Source organism: Myotis myotis, unplaced genomic scaffold (genome assembly GCF_014108235.1).
Source record: "Myotis myotis isolate mMyoMyo1 unplaced genomic scaffold, mMyoMyo1.p scaffold_m19_p_14, whole genome shotgun sequence".
Taxonomy (NCBI): domain Eukaryota; kingdom Metazoa; phylum Chordata; class Mammalia; order Chiroptera; family Vespertilionidae; genus Myotis; species Myotis myotis.
The window spans coordinates 53,520,172-53,536,059 of record NW_023416318.1 but is presented as its reverse complement, the minus strand read 5'-3'; positions in this window follow the sequence as shown (position 1 = coordinate 53,536,059).

Here is a 15,888-nt window from a genome sequence, read left to right as displayed (position 1 = left end):
ATCCAGCCTCACCCCACACAGACGGACAGACAGACAGACGGACACAAACAACCGTAGGTCTCTCTCTCTCTCTCTCTCTCTCTCTCTCTCTCTCTCTCTCTCTCTCTGACACACACACAGATCTATGTGGGTCTTTACCACATAGACACACACAGTCACATTTTCATGTCACCCGCCGCCCTGCTCCACCCTCCACAGTAAGGTTTTAGCTACACTCACACAGACACACGGGCACACACACAATTTACATGAGACGTAGCCACATAAACACACACACGCACTCATGAGTTAGTTTCACACCCCCTTCCCCCCAACAGCCAGGTCTTAGCTACCCTCAGACAGACGCACAGACACACCCACACCCAGAGTTACACGCCCAAGCGGAAGCACACACACCACTCCGACCACCTGGGGTCCCGCTGAATGGGGCCGGAGGAGGGACAGGCGCCGAGGCGAGGGCAGGGACAGTGGGAAGAAGCGCCATCCGGACGCTCAGGCAGCGGGAGGCCCGGGGAGGCCCTGAGCGGCGGCAGCACCGGGAACAGGCCCGTCTGTTTTTCCTGAGCAGCCAGCGCGGTAAGATCTCCCTCGTGCGGGAGCCGTGGCTCGTCCAGGCCACGCCACTGCCTGTCCTCGCTGCCACCGGAAGGGCAGCTGGTGCTGGGAGAAGCTCAGGCTCCGGGGCGAAGAGGACCAGACTGCCGCCTGGGCCTGATGCTTTCCGCCCTCTGAGCCCCAGGCTCCTCGCCCGTGGAATGGGCCTCACAGACAAGGTGAACCTGCGGGCCACAGGCCTCAGCTTCCAGGTGTGAGCCGGACCCGAGCCCAGGGCTTCCTAACCCCACGCGGCACTACGCTCCCACCCCCGCCACCACGCACCGCGTGACGGCATGGCAGCCGGACAGGATGCAGCCAACGGGCCTGCTGCTCGCACGAAACGTGCCTCTCAGCCTCGATTGCCCCATCAGCAGAAGTGGGGGGTTAAAAGGGGTGGGAACACCTGGCCCTCGGGCCAGATAAGGCCCCTGAAGTCATTTGGTCTGGCCCTGGCGAGGCATTAGGGGGGAGTTAATCAAGTGTCTGACCAAACAGAGCAGGCTAATTTTTAAAAAAATATATTTTTATTGATTTCAGAGAGGAAGGGAGAGGGAGAGAGAGAGAGAGAGAGAGAAAGAAACATCAATGATGAGAGAGAATCATTGATCAGCTGCCTCCTACATGCCCTCTATTGGGGATTGAACCCATAACCCAAGCATGTGCCCTTGACCAGAATTGAACCCGGGACCTTTCAGTCTATAGGCCAACGCTCTATCCACTGAGCAAACCAGCTAGGGCAGAGCAGGCTAATTTTTAAGCTGACAATTTTGTATGGCCCTCGAATGATGTTATAAGTATCCGAATGGCCCTGGGCAGGAAAAAGGTTCCCCACCCCCGAATTAGACTGTGATGTGAGATTGTTAAGGTTCTTTCCAACTCAAACATCCTTCCGTTCAGAACCTTCTGCAAGAGTCCGGGGCCCAGGAAAAGGCCGGAGAGCCAGCTCCTGTGGCTGGCGGCCGCGGACAGCTGAGAGCTGCGCTCCGCTATTCCGGGCTCATGAGTTCATCCCCGGCCGGTGCCAGCCCCTGTGGCTTCCCATCCTCCCCGCCTGGTCCCGGTGACAGAGTGACTAAAAATACCCGGCTCCCAAGGCCCGCCGGCTGCCGCCTCCCCGGGCCCGGCTCTGTGCCAGGCTTAGGTGCCTGCCAGCAGCCCGGCCGGCTCCTGGGTGTGGTCAGGTGGGAGCAGCCCATTCCAGCTCTGCCACATCCACTTTCCAGCACATTCCAGCTCCGTGGCTTTCCGGCTGGGTGAATTCGCCCCATCTGGAGCCTCTGAGCCTCAGTTTCCTCATCTGGAAAATGGGGACGATTCTCCCAGCTTATTGAGAATTAAAGGAGATAGCCCGGCTGAAGAGCCGACCCGACTGCGGGCTGGCTCAGTGCCTGTTCCTGCTTCCTCCGGACCCGTCCTCTCCACTCGGTCCCTCCTGGTGACTCAGACCCCGGATCCCGTGGTGCCCACTCCAAGCCTGACCCAGTTGCGCACGGGCTGAGGAGAGGAAGGCTTTGCCTACTCTGCTTCCCGAGGCAGCCACTGGTGAACGGGGTGGTCACGGAGGGAGGAAGGAGTCCTGGGAAGGACAGCAAGTCACCCCACTGGGGCCAGAAAGGGGGCAGAGAAGGGGACACTTGAGCAGGGCTTTGTGTGATGAATAGGAGTTCACCAGACACAGAAGCAGCAACGAGAGAGCAGAGAGAGCAGAGCCAGGGAAGTGGGAAGGGACGTCTGGAAGATAGGACAGTGGCTGCGCGCGGCTCCAGCTCAGGTGGGATCGATGGGGCAGCCCCGCTGCGGCCTGAAACCCGCCTCACGAGGCCACGTGCCCACGGCGGCTCCGCCAGCGTCTGATGCCAGGGCTGCCAGGCGGGAGAGGAGGCTGCCTCTGCTGCATGCCCACCCCGCTTCCCCCAAAATCATGCTGCCCAGGCCCCCAAAGGCGAGGCCTCTATCATCCCCGTTATTACAACTCGCCTGTGGGGCCCATTGTTAAAAGGCCACTGAAGGGATGAGCTGGAGGGGGTCTCAGGAGGGTCTGGGACCGCGGGCTTCGTCCACAAGGTGACCCTGGGCTTTGCCCAACAAAGTGAAGCCAGGTCTGCCTTAAGCCCAAAGAACAAGCTTCCTGTCTGGCCGACTCTGTCCAGCTCCTTCCTGAAGAGGCTCAAACCATCAGCACCTTGCCGTCAGCCACCATGTCCCCCTCTGGCCCCGGGCAGCCCCGGTCGGTCCTCTGTGGGCTCTGCTCCTCCTGGCCCAGGAGTCACTGTCTGCGGCTGGGCTGTGCCCCCGGGGCCCACAGGAGGTCTGTCGGGATGGAAGACGGAATCCGCTGGTGGACATCCGGCGGCGGCTCCAGAAACCGGCCTCCTCACCTCTGCGAGGGGCTGGTGCATCTCAGACTCTCGGTGGGAACCCCGCGGCCTGCCCGGAGCCCGTGCGGCCTTCCTCGGGCGCAGGGAGTCCTCGCTCAGCGCGGCCGATGTTCCTCTCCAAACGGCAGGCCTCCAGAGCTGTCATCCTGAGGTTGTGAAACGGGGGCATCAATCCCGAGTTTCGAAAGCGAGGAAAAGTTCAGCCGGGGCCGGAGGGGCTGTTGCTGGAGCCGGACGGCCTGGGACGCCGTCCGCGTGTCCTGAGACGGAGGGAGACGGGCCGCGGTGGGTGGATTTCTCGATCGTGCAAGAAGGTCGGGAACTGGGGTGCGGGCCGGACAGAAGAAGGGGAATCCGACATGGAGACCCGGGTCGCAGTCCGCCGAGGGCTGCTGGCGGCGGGGGGCCAATACGTTTACTTGCCGGTTTGGCCCCGGTCCTGGGCTGTCCTGGGCTGTAAGGTGGGAGGGTGGGCTGGGTGCCCCCAGGGACTCGGGTTTAGAGACTCTCACCTTCTCGGCCTCCCTTTGCCCACCGGGCAGGGGGAGGGACTGAGCCAGATGATTCAGGGAGCAGTGGGGTCTGAAGATGCCAGAGCCTGTGACCCTTTCTGATTGTCGTTGGATGATTCCCAGTCTGCAAGGGGCATCGCCGGGCACTGGCCTCCAGTACCCGTTCTTCCCGGGAATTTGGGAGAGCATTTCCTCCACTAACCGCACTGGGTGCGGGTCTTCCCAGCGCTGGGAATAGAGGAGGATTGAAGGACACTTCATTTTCTCCCCGCGAGGCTGTCACAGGCCCCACCACACCCCAACTGATGGTGGGCGAGGACATGGGGCTGTGGGCAGGAGTGGGTCACACTCTCCCGCCTTCGCCTGAAAAAGAAGGGAACCTTTGGGAGTCCTTGGGGGCCATGGGTCTGCGGGTGCGAGCTATCCCCTCTGCCCCCAGCAAGCCTTCCTGGGCACGCTGCGGCCATCCTCACGCGCCAGGGACAGCCTTTATATCGGGGACCCTGGGCCCCCAGGAATAAGGCTTTCTTGTTTCGTTCCAGCTCGACACTGGCCGACCACCCCACCTCCCAACCCGGTTGGGTTCCGGCGGCTGGGGCCTGCTCCTGGGAGCAGCTTGCCTGACAACCTGCTTGCGTGCAACGTGGCCCCTTTCAACAAGCCTGGGAATCGGCCTCAGCCAACGGGCCCCTCCGGGCGCGCCCAGGACTGCTGCTGCCCCAGGCAGGTCGCTCCACCCCATGCCTTCCTCGACCCCCTGCCCGTCGGATGCCCGGCTTAGTGCCCTGGCTTCCAAGATCTGCTGCTGTTCTGCCCGCACTGGCAACTGGTCCCAAGCCCTTCCTGTGAGTGGATGCAGCCTTCTGCTGGGCACTGGCTCTTTGTGTATTTTTTAAAATATATATATGTATATTTATTTTTATTAATTTCAGAGAGGAAGGGAGAGGGAGAGAGAGAGAGAAACATCAATGATGAGTGAGAATCATGGATCGGCTGCCTCCTGCACGCCCCACACTGGGGATCAAGCCCGAAACCTGGGCCTGTGCCCTGACCGGGAATCGAACTGTGACCTCCTGGTTCACAGGTCGATGCTCAACCACTGAGCCACACTGGCCAGGCTAACTCAAGGGTTCTGATGCAGAAGTCTGCAGGGGTGGACGGACCACCCTGGGGTACTTCGGTCCCTGCCCAGGCTCCTGCCCCCGCAGCCTCCCTGCCCAGGGCCTGTTGGAGCGCCTCGGTGATGGGGACCCGGAACCCACAGGCAGCCCGCTCTGCCTTGAGACAGCTGTGCCTGCCCCTCCCCCCCTGCACGGAGCTGGGGGTGCCTCCCCTATGGATGCGTGGGCCGCCCTTCCGGTCCCTTAGGGCCCCCAGCAATGGGTGAGCACTTCACACACCAACCCTTGTCCCCTGCAGACTCACAATGCACCCCACCCATATTTCCTGCCCCCCTGCCCTCTCTTGCTTGTTTTGGTACAATAGCACTAAGTCAGCATCTTGTCCAGATGGATGGATGGATGGATGGAAAGGGAGACAGACGCTCATGAAGTGGGCCCACAGCCACAGGGGGCTGGCGGGAGGGGCCGGGCGGGTCCCAGGGGTGAGGGGTGGGTTCTGAGTCTCCCAGCCCACACCCAGGCTGCCCTTGACCTCCGTGAACGTGTCCTAGTTCCAGGCGTCGGAGGCTCCTCATTTTCCCTCCTCCTGAGGCGTCATGGGCAGGAGCGTCCTGTGAGAGGAAAGTAAGAAACCACGGGCAGGTGCCGAGCGTTTCCCGCGGAGGAGCAAGGTGTCAGGCGGGCCCTGTGTGCCGTTGGAAGAGGAAAGGCGAGGAAAACGGGAAGCCATCGGTGTGCGCCTGGGAGTTGGAGGAAAGGCACCGTCTCTGGCTTCTGGGGAGGAAGGGTCTGGGGGCCTGGGGGCCGTGGGGCCGCTGGAAGCTGCCTGCAGGCTGGCTGTTGGCGGCCGGGCCGGTGGGGACGGGGAGTGGTGAGCGTGGGCGTGCAGACATCACAGCCGGTCCGCGGGCCGGGGACGGAGACCAGCCTCCCGCCCACCTCCGCTGCCAGCGTCTCCTCTGCTTCCCAGCACATTTCTCTTTTTAAAAAATATATTGTTATTGATTTCAGAGCAGAAGGGAGAGGGAGAGAGAGAAATATCCATGATGAGAGGGAATCACAGATCGACTGCCTCCTGCACGCCCCCCTGGGGGATCGAGTCCCCCAACCTGAGCATGTGCCACAACCAGAATCCAACTGTGACCTCCTGGTTCATAGGTGGATGCTCAGCCTCTGAGCCCCGCCGGCCGGGCGATAGCAAATTCCTTAATGGGTCTGGCAGCGCCCATGCAGCCTGCGTGTTCCACTTGCTCCTTGGACATAGGTGTGGCCTCAGAGCCGAAGGAGAAAGCCCTGGCACTTGTTACATGTGCGGGCGTGGCCTCCTGCTCCCCCAAATCTCAGTCAGATGTTGCAGGAACATCGCCCAGCTCAGTAAGGTGTTTGCATGCAGACAATGGCGGCTAATAGAAATCCCACTTGATACTGGCAAGGAGGCCTCGGTAGGCGACATCAACTTCGCACGGGGGCATGGGGCGCATCTTCCGCTCCTTTCGGGGAGCCTGGTTTATGTCCCCCCCTTTCCCAGACCACTTCCTGGGGGCTCCCAGACAGCGGAAGTGCCGGCCGTCATGTAGCTCAGCTTTTGTACAATCTCCTTGTTTTCCCAGCCTCCCAGCCCCGAGAGAATCGCGGTGACGGGCAACCTGAACCCTAACCGTGCTCCGCGGTCATCAGGGCGCGACGCGTTTGCCCTGGGCAGACACAGCTCCGCGGCTGGGAGGGCTCCCTCTGGCTCGCCCCGCTCCCCGGCCTGGGATTAAGGCTGTTCTTTTCCATTTGGGGTCCTGGGAATTGGGTTATTATTGCCAAAGACAAAGGACTGGGTTTCTAGAATGGTCACGGAGGAAAAGAATGCACACAGACAGAAGCCCTGGGTGTTTCTAGAAAGGTGGGCAGGGGGTACCTGGGCAGTGTGACTCCGACAGAGACGCTGCTGCCAGCGACTTGGGAACACCCTGGGGGGTGGGGAACGCCCGACGCCCGACACCCCCACCAGGCTTCGGCAATGGGGCGGCAGGAGGAACCCCTCAACCTCCAGGACCTCCCTGCGCCCTTGGGGAGCAGAGCCCGTAGCCCTGAGGTCTCCCTGACAGCTGCCCAGTGAGGATGTCTGGTCTCAAACTCTCGGAATCCATTCAGTTCAATTGAAATAACACTGTGAGGGCCTCCTGGCGCCAGGGAGGGGTGGGGGCCAGAGAGGATGCACTGGGTCCTGTGGTCACTGGCCCGCCCACCAGCCCTTGACGAGTCCCTGCTACGTACCAGCTGTCCGGCTGGTGTGAGGATACAGAGAGGAATGGGAGGTCCCTGCCGGGGGCCCCCTACCTACTGGCGGACAGACAGGGCTCCCAGCAGAACCACCCCCAGAGGGTGAGAGTGAGAGTGAGAGGAGAACCGAGTGTCAGCCATTGGCACTTCTTAAAAAATCCTCCCCCGAGATATTTTTCCACTGATTTTTAGAGAGAGTGGAAGGGAGGAGGAGGAGAGAGAGGCATCAATGGGAGAGAAATCCATCGATTGGTTGCCTCCCACACTCGCCCCACATGTGTCCTGACCAGGACTGAGGAGTGAGCAACCGAGGTACATGCCCTTGACCGGAATCGAATCTGGGACCCTTCAGTCTGCTGGCCGACGCTCTAGCTACTGAGCCAAACCGGCCAGGGCTGTCCAGTTGACACGTGATGGAATTCTGGACAGTCGGGACCAGAACGTCCATGAGAAATCAGTGACAGACGGGGAACTGGGGCCCCGCGGCACTGTGTTCCTCGCCAGGTCACCTGGCCGGGTGCTGACAGACTGAGGCTGGCATCCCTCCCCCGATGCTGGCCCGGATTCCACAGGAAAGCGGAATCGGGTGACGGCTCAGGAGCAATGCTGTGGATCCCAAGGGCCAGCGTGGAGGTCTGTGGATTAGGTGTTGGCCCCGGTGGGGGCGGGGGGGAGGGGGGCAGAGCAGGCACAGGTGGCCCGTGGGAGCCCGTCAGCCGCTGCTGGGCCTGAACTTCCTAGGAGAACGGCTGGGGCCGGGCCCTGCGCCTGCTGTTGGAGGAGTGAAGTGAAGGAGCTGGGGTCCCGAATCCCTGATACCCAGGAGGACACACCTGGCCCCGCCCCCACCTCGGCTGGAGACAAACACAGACAGACAGATGGACAGACATGCTGACCAGAGAGGCACAGCACCCAGATTCACACCCACACCCGCCCAGAGGGCACACAGCATGCAATTCGGGGTCGCGGGCCGCTCCCAGGCTGCAGGGACCCGCGTCAGGCGAGCGTTGATGCCTTGGACCCCTGCGCCTGCGCACACCTGTGACACCCCTGCGCTGTCACTCTGGCCTGCGGGGAGGGGGCAGGGACATGAGTGAGCGCCAAGTCGTGGCCTGAGCAGGTGCGTGGGTGTCCCCCCCCCCCAAATGGGCAGCGGGAGAGCGGGGGCTGGCCGCTGGGTAGCTGAGCACAGTGGTCCTGCGCAGGGTGGTGTGTTGCCATGGAGACGAGAGCCTGCGATGCTGCGTTGGGAGGCAGGCTCCAGCGTGGGCGGTGGATCCACGGATCCAGGATCACGGGGAGGGGGGGAGGAGGCAGGAAGGTCGGCGTGGGAGACTCCAGCAGGGCCCTGCCCCTCCCCAGCTCGGGGGCCAGGGGAAGAGTAGGGGGAGAGGTGGGATGGACCTGGGTCTGAGAGGGGTGGGACTGGCGGGTGGCGGAGGGTAGGAGCGCTGAGCCTTTCCCACTCTGGGCTGGGGTTTCCCATCCAAGGGTGATGGGCTTGACTCCAGTGTGGTCAGCCTGAGGCTGCTGCCCCCTCTTGCCCAGGGAGCGTGTGAGGCGAAGCTGGGCCAGCCGGGCACAGGATTAAACAGGGCGGCGGCGAGAAACCCAGCCAGAGCCCCCAGGAGGGCTGGCTCTGGGCTCAGAGGCTCCGGGGAGGCGAGAGGGTGCAGGAGGAGGGAGGGGTGCACCGCTGGCTTCTGCTGAGGTTTCTGTGGAAATGTTTGCTTGGGCAGAAAAAAATCTGTTGCCATGGCAACCCAATGTCTTCCCAACCAAGCTGAGTTCCTCGTGGTGAATGCCAGAGATGCCAGGAACGGGATACCTTAGGGGGCTTCCCTGGGCTGGGCCCTGGGGCAACCAAGAACCTCACCCCAAAGGGTGAGGGAGCCATGTCCCTGCACGCACTCATCCACTCACCCATTCATTCAACACACACTTCCCGGGCGGCCCCGGGCGCCTGGCCACAGGGATGCAGAAATCCACTGAGCCCTGTGCTCAAGGGGCGCACAGTGTGGTGGGGAGGCGGTTGTGCATGCCAACCGTTCGGAGGGGAAGGGTTTCCACAGGGCAGCGGAGACGGGGGTGCAAGCTCAGAGGAAGGCTCCTGGGAGAGGTGACACTGTTCTGGCCGGGGCAGGGAGAGCCGTGCAGGCAGAGGGAGCAGCGGGGCAAAGGCAGAGAACAGGCCACTTCCAGGCAGACAGGCGCCTGAGGGCCGCCCCCCAGGCGAGGCGAGGCTGGGGACAGGGGTAGCTCAAGAGCTAGCTGTCTGCACTTGGACCCCCGGGTCCCACTTCCGAGACGGGTGACCTCGAGCAGGGCACTTCACACCTGAGTGCCCGGTTTTCTCGTCTGTGAAAAGGAGATCATAATATTGTCCACCTCGGGGTTGCTGGAGGATACAGGCTAGGATGTAGACACCACTGTGCAGGGCCTGGCACGTAGCAATATTATCTATGATAATAAAAGGGTAATATGCTAATTAGACCAGATGTCTTCCGGACGTCCTTCCTGACACAGCCAGGTCCGGAGAGAAGCCAGTGCCAGCAGCTGGGGGGAGTAAGGCCTACTCTTGCACGAATTTTTGTGCATCAGGCCTCAAGTTATTAATAATAGCTGATCTCCTCCCCTCCCACTGAGTGGCTCAGAGAAGGTGTGAGCAGGGGGCGCGTCTGCTGGATCCTGAAGGCAGAGGGTAAAGGATGAGGAGAGATGGGCAAAGCAAACAGAAGGGACGGAGGGCCCCAGGAGGCTCCTCCAGCCCAGCCCCCACCCACTCTACAGATGAGGACACTGAGGCGCACAGAGGGAAGTGACAGCAGATGGGTGGTGGTGTGCTGGTTCATGTTCATGAAAGGAGGCTTTATATCTGACCTGAGTAAATAATTTATGTCTGGGTTTTAATAATGTAAAAGCCTCCATTTCATCGTTGCCTCATCAAAAATAGAAACTTTCTTCTCTTTCATTCTAGATTTCTCTTTAAAGCAGTGTGTGGGAGCAGGGGCCGGAGCAAGGGCCTCTGAAGGCGTCTGTGACAGTGTCCCCCGACAGGCACCGGGCCGCGAGCCTCTGGCTAAAGAAGGTGCAAGTGGCCTGTGCTTGGAGTCCCCTCCCTCCCTTAGCTCCTTCAGTGCCCAGCGGTCCTCCGCGCTGTGTGTGAGGGGACAGAAGCCACCGAGAGCGCTGGGCAAGGGGCCCAGGCAGCACCCTGGCCCTCCACCGCCACCAGCTCCCTTCCTCAGGGCACATCTGGGTCGTGACCCCTCCTCTCAAAGTTGTTGAAGGAATCCAGCGAGTCCGTGTCCATGGTGGTCCTGTCTGTGCTTAAACCTGACACATAGTAGGTCTACAACCTAGAGAAATGTCCACCCCTCGGGGACAGGCCTTTGCGAAAAGGCAGGCTGAGAGGCACTGAGGGAGGGAGCACCAGGTGAGGGAGGGCCTTCGCCTGGGGTGGTCTCTGGCTTTTGGAGTCTGGACCAGCTCTTCCCCCGCCCACAGTCCCTGCCTGCTCCAGGGGAAGTCCGCCAAGGCGATGCCGCAGCCCTGGGGTCGGGGTTGGGGGGGACCCGGACAGACAGCATCTCACTCAGGCTCTCAGCTCCCCTTGCCAGGCGTCCTCCCCACCTGCCCGACGGACCCTGCACGTCTGGCCTCTCCCTGGAGCCTACCCCTGGGTTACCCACAGCTTAAGGCAGTGGTTCCCAACGTGGGGCACACACCCCACAGGGGCGGCAGTTTGATTTTTAAGGGGGGGGCAATTTGAGAATGAGTTAGTAATAGTAATTTTTTTGCATTTTTTATGGTTCCAGGGGCCTCATATACAGTATGTAAACATATATTCGGACAGATTTGTGCATTTCAGTTCTCTATATCCTGAAACTTTTTGCTATTTTTTCATAGCACTTCATATTATTTTTTAAAACAATTTCTTAGTGATTTCTTCCTAGTACTTCAGCTGTCCTTTCCTTCTTCTATTTTTCTTTCAAGGATGCCATGTTCTTTGTAAGCGTGTTTCGACCAAGTTCATGGCCCTTTAGCCTTCCTCCCCGTGAACAGGAGTCACTTTTTGAATAATAAGAATTAGGTGTCACAGGGGGGCATCCGGACGGTAGAGAGGCTCAGGTGGGCGAGGCCAGAAAAAGGCTGGGAACCACCGGCTTAAGGTCTTGTCCCCAAACCATACAGCACCCCTTTCCCACCCTTCCCGCCCAGACACCACCTTTGACATGCGCACCTTTGTTGGGGAAGGTCATCTCGTCCTAAATCTGTGTCCGGCCTTGAGCCCATCACCCTGTCCAGGCATTCGCCCCTCCTGCTGGTTGGGCTGAGCCGGGTCTGTCGTTACAGCCCCTCCCCCAGGAGCCCACAGTCTGCAACACACTTTCCAGCCACTGACCCCGACCCCAGGCAACCCTGCAGCGAAGAGCTACGAGGAACCTGCAGAGGCCTGGGCCGGGCCGGGCAGAACCAGGCTGGCCACGAGGTCTGTGTCCCCAGCTGAACGCCACCCCTCCCCCCTCCCTGGGCCTTTATCGCTGGACCCGGACAGCGTGGCCTCCGGGGGCATAGTGGTCACTCGCCTGGGGACCAGGCTGTGGACACCCCTGTCTCCCCCAGGAGAAGCCACAGCCAAGGCGGTCAGCCGGCCCCAGGACACCACGTCCCCAGCTGAGCACGCCCCACGCCCAGCGCCTGCTGAGCTCAGCTTCTTCTTTTTTTAAAATAATTCTTTTTTTTTTTTAATGTATTTTATTGATTTTTTACAGAGAGGAAGGGAGAGAGATAGAGAGTTAGAAACATCTATGAGAGAGAAACATCGACCAGCTGCCTCCTGCACATCCCCCACTGGGGATATGCCCGCAACCCAGGTACATGCCCCCGACCAGAATCGAACCCGGGACCTTTCAGTCGCAGGCCGACGCTCTATCCACTGAGCCAAACCGGTCTCGGCTTAAAATAATTCTTTATTGTTGGAAGCATCACACATGCCCCCTTTTTGCCCCCATTGGCCCCCTCCAGCCCACCCGCGCCCCAGGCCTCCACCACCCCGTTGTCTGTGTCCACGGTGTGCATCTCTGCATACCAGGTCTTCGATGGATAACCTCCCACCCACCCTCCCCCACCCCTTCTCGCCGTCCCTCTGAGATTCCGCCCTCTGTTCCACTGAGCTCAGCTTCTGTAGGTAAAACAGAATCTCCCCTGAGCATGAGGTCAGAGAGGGAGTGAGACCGGGTTCTCCTGCCTGGGATGGCCGGCGGGCGGGAGCGGAGGGCTGGCTCCAGGCTACACAGCCAGTTCATGTAGGGGTGGCCCTCGGCCTGTCCTGGGGGGAGGGGGGATGGAGAGGGTGGCATGACAGGAGAGCTCAGAGATGAAGCGGACGGGCAGACGCAGGGTGTGCCTGGGAGAGTCTGGGAGGGTCCCCGAGAGCAGAGAGAAGCTGGGGCCGAGCCCGAGCCGGGAGAACAGACCACAAGGCCCCGGCCTCAGAGCTCACGCGGGGACAGTCGTCAGGAGAGCCGCCTGCCCAGCCCCACCCCTGCATTTCACTCAGTCCCGCCTGCTGCCCAAACCCGGGACCCCAGGTTTCAGCGCCCGGTGGGCGAGGGCAGGGAAGGGAGTGCACCCAGGAGAGTGGGGTCCCGGAGGGTGCTCCCCGTCGCTCCGGCAGTGTGACTGAGCCTGTGTCCTTCCGCAGGACGATGGGCTGCCAGCAAGCCAGACCTGCAGCAATGCCAGCCCCTAAAAGGCAGCCAGGCCTCCAGCCAAGTGCAAGCCCTGCATTGCCAATAAGTGACGTGGGCTGTGGGCCTTCGTGTCCTGTCTGTGCGATGGGGTGCGGTGGGGGCTCCTCCTGGGTCTCTAACGTCCCGCGTTGAGTCTCAGCCTAACACGGCTGTGAAAAATAAGCAACCCCTTGCCCACCGGCTGGGCTCGGTGTCTGAGCGTCGACCTAGGAACCAGGAGGTCAGGGTTCGATTCCCGCTCAGGGCACAGGCCCCGGTTGCGGGCTCGACCCCCAGTGGGGGGCGTGCAGGAGGCAGCAGATCCATGATTCTCTCTCATCCTTGATGTTTCTCTCTCTCTCTTCCTCTCTGAAATCAATAAAAAAATATTTTTAAAAATAAGCCACCTCTTCAAATGGGGACATTCTCCCCATGAAGTCCTTACAGAATCTAAAGAGAAAAGTAGCCAGGGAGCTCGGACATCCTGTTTTTACGGCAAATTTCCTCTGGGTTATAAATAAGCAGCTCTCAGCGGAAGGGAGCTGCACGGCTTTGCCCTTCACACAGGAGCACAGGCTTCTGTGCGGAGAGGATGTGATCCACCGGGGAGGCCGTATTCCTGTTGACAGCTGTTGCCAAGGTAACCCCAAGCCAGGCTGTGAACAGGTGGAAGCAGCTGGCTTTTCGTACTCACCTTGGAAATCACCGGGAAGCGGATCCTGTTTTCTTCGAGTCACAGGTGGGAGCCGAGAGCCTGGCTCTTCGCTGTGTTCCCCGGGGCTCACTTCCTCTCCCCGTCCCGGGCTCGGCCTGGACCTGCGGGAAAGCCCCGGGGGTCGGGGCGCTGGCGCCCGGGAGACACCGTGGGCCAGACTTTCATCCCGGTTCTTCCCTGAAAGGGGAAAAGACACTTTTATTTAGATTGCATAAGACAAGGGGGCAGCCTGCCATCTGAGTTCTGAGAAAAGGTGGGGGAGAGAGGAGCCCGCGGAGGCTGGGGAGGCGGTGAACAGGAGACGGAGCGGAGAGCGGAGGGCTGCTGGTGGAGGGGGGCTCCCCGCAGGGGTCTGTGCTGCTCTGCAGCCTCCTCGCTGGGAGAAGGGCTGACACTCCACAGGGAGAACACCCGGAGGCTCATGGGAACCGGGAGGCTTGGCAGCACCAGGGGCCTCACAGGCCTTGGAGCTGGGGGAGCCGGCAGAGGTGACCCTGCCCAGGGCCTGGGGGGCCCACCTGGCCTCTGGCTCACACCCCAAAATGTCTGGTGTTCTGGGCTCGGGGAGGACACAGCACTTCTGCTGCCTCCCCCAGCCCCGTGGACACTTCAGCCTGGTTTCGGATATCCGGGCCCTGGGGGAAGGGAGGACCCCCCACCCCAAGGGGAAAGCCCGCCCTCCTATGCCCCAGGATGGCTCTGTCGTTTCCAGAGGGAAGCAGAGGGCGACCCGTGGGAAATAGGGGTTTTCCTAATTCCTTTTGCACTGCGCCCAGCTTCCTTCCTCAAACACAAGTCACAGACCAGCACAGCCGAGGCTGGCCCAGACCCCACTGGAGGGCGTGAGCCTCCTGTTAAAAATAATCTGCAAACAAAAAAACCCTGAATCGCCAGGATGCAGCCGATCGATGATGCTCTCCTCACTGATGTTTCTATTTGTCTCTCTCCCTCCCTCGTCCTCTCTCTGAAAGCAATAAAAACATTTAAACAATCCTATACAATAAGAGGCTAATATGCAAATCGACCATACAGCAGAACGGCCGGTCGCTATGACGTGCACTGACCACCAGGGGGCAGACGCTCAATGCAGGAGCTGCCCCCTGGTGGTCAGTGCGCTCCCACAGGGAGAGTGCCACTCAGCCAGAAGCCGGGTTCATGGCTGGCAAATGCAGCAGCGGTGGTGGGAGCCTCTCCCGCCTTCGTGGCAGTGCTAAGGATGTCCAACTGGGGAGCAGGCCTAAGCCATCAGTCAGACATCCCCTGAGGGCTCCCGGACTGTGAGAGGGCACAGGCCGGACTGAGGGGCCCTCCCCCAACCCCGAGTGCACAAATTTCGTGCACCAGGCCTCTAGTATTTAAATAAAAACAACCTGCAGCACTTTATCAGGAGCCCAGGGCATCTCCCAGGGAAGGCCCCGTCCCCGGCACCTGGGGGAGCCCGTGGAAGGCAGTGAGTAACAGCTAACACGCATCGGGCTTCCTGGCGCCAGGTGCTGCTCTCAGCTAGCCCAGCGGCAGCTCTGTGAGGTGGGCGCCATTACCATCATATTACAGAAGCGGAGGCGCGCACACAGAGAGGTTCACCCACCAGCCCAAGGCTGCCCTGCGGGGAGTGGCAGAGCCGGACTCGATCTCGGACAGTCCGACCAAGTCTTCTGCCCCGGATGCTGCCTTTCCCCCTTCAGAGCCCGGAAATCAGAGCCCTGGTCTCCCTTTTACCTGGCAAGTCCCCTCTCAGCCTCGTTCTCCTCACCTGTGAAGTCAGGTTAGAGGCCCGAGAGATGGAGGTGGAAGCTGCAGTCCTTGTGAAATCTGGTTCGTGAGCTCGATTTATAACTTTTGAGTAGTTAGACACACGCCCTTCTCTTTTGATCCCAGTTCAGCCCCTGATGCATATAGGTGCCCAGTTTCCATTAGCAGTGCTGTGGGGCGGGGAGCTTGTCAAGCAATGGCAAAGCATTTCCAGGTCTTGCCACCAGAGGGCAGGCAAGCACAGCAGCTGGAGCGCTGGCCCAGCACCAGGGAGAAGGCGGGGTGGGTGGGTGGGTTCCTGGGGGCCCAACCTCCAGGCCTGCAGGACGGAAGGCCAGGTGGAGTGCTGTTTGCTCGTGGCTGCAGGCCTGCGAGGGGCAGGTGGTGCGGGGCGACCTCCTGAAGCCCCCCACTAGCTGGCTGGCTGTACAGCTGCCCCCCCTGGATGGCACCTCCTCTCTGGTTCCCTTTAAGGTTCCGGGGGAGTTTCAGGGACAGAGTGATGCAGGTCGTGAGGGGACAGCCTGTGCCTCTGGCCACAGGGGTCACCGAGGTGGAGCCTGAGTCCAGGTGACCTTCCTCGGGCTGTGGTCTCCGTGGTGAGGGCTGAGCAGGGTCTCAGGGCCTCTGAGCCGGCCGAGCTCAGGAGGCCTGAGCTGGACTGAGGTCAGCCATTGGCATGACCCTCATGTGCCCTTGCCCTGGGGGTGCCTGGGAGCTGTCCCTCCAGTGTCTGACCGGCCCCGGGCTGTGCAGGCTCAGCCCCAGGGCTGACATGTGGGGCTGCCAGACCCAGCAAGTCAGCAC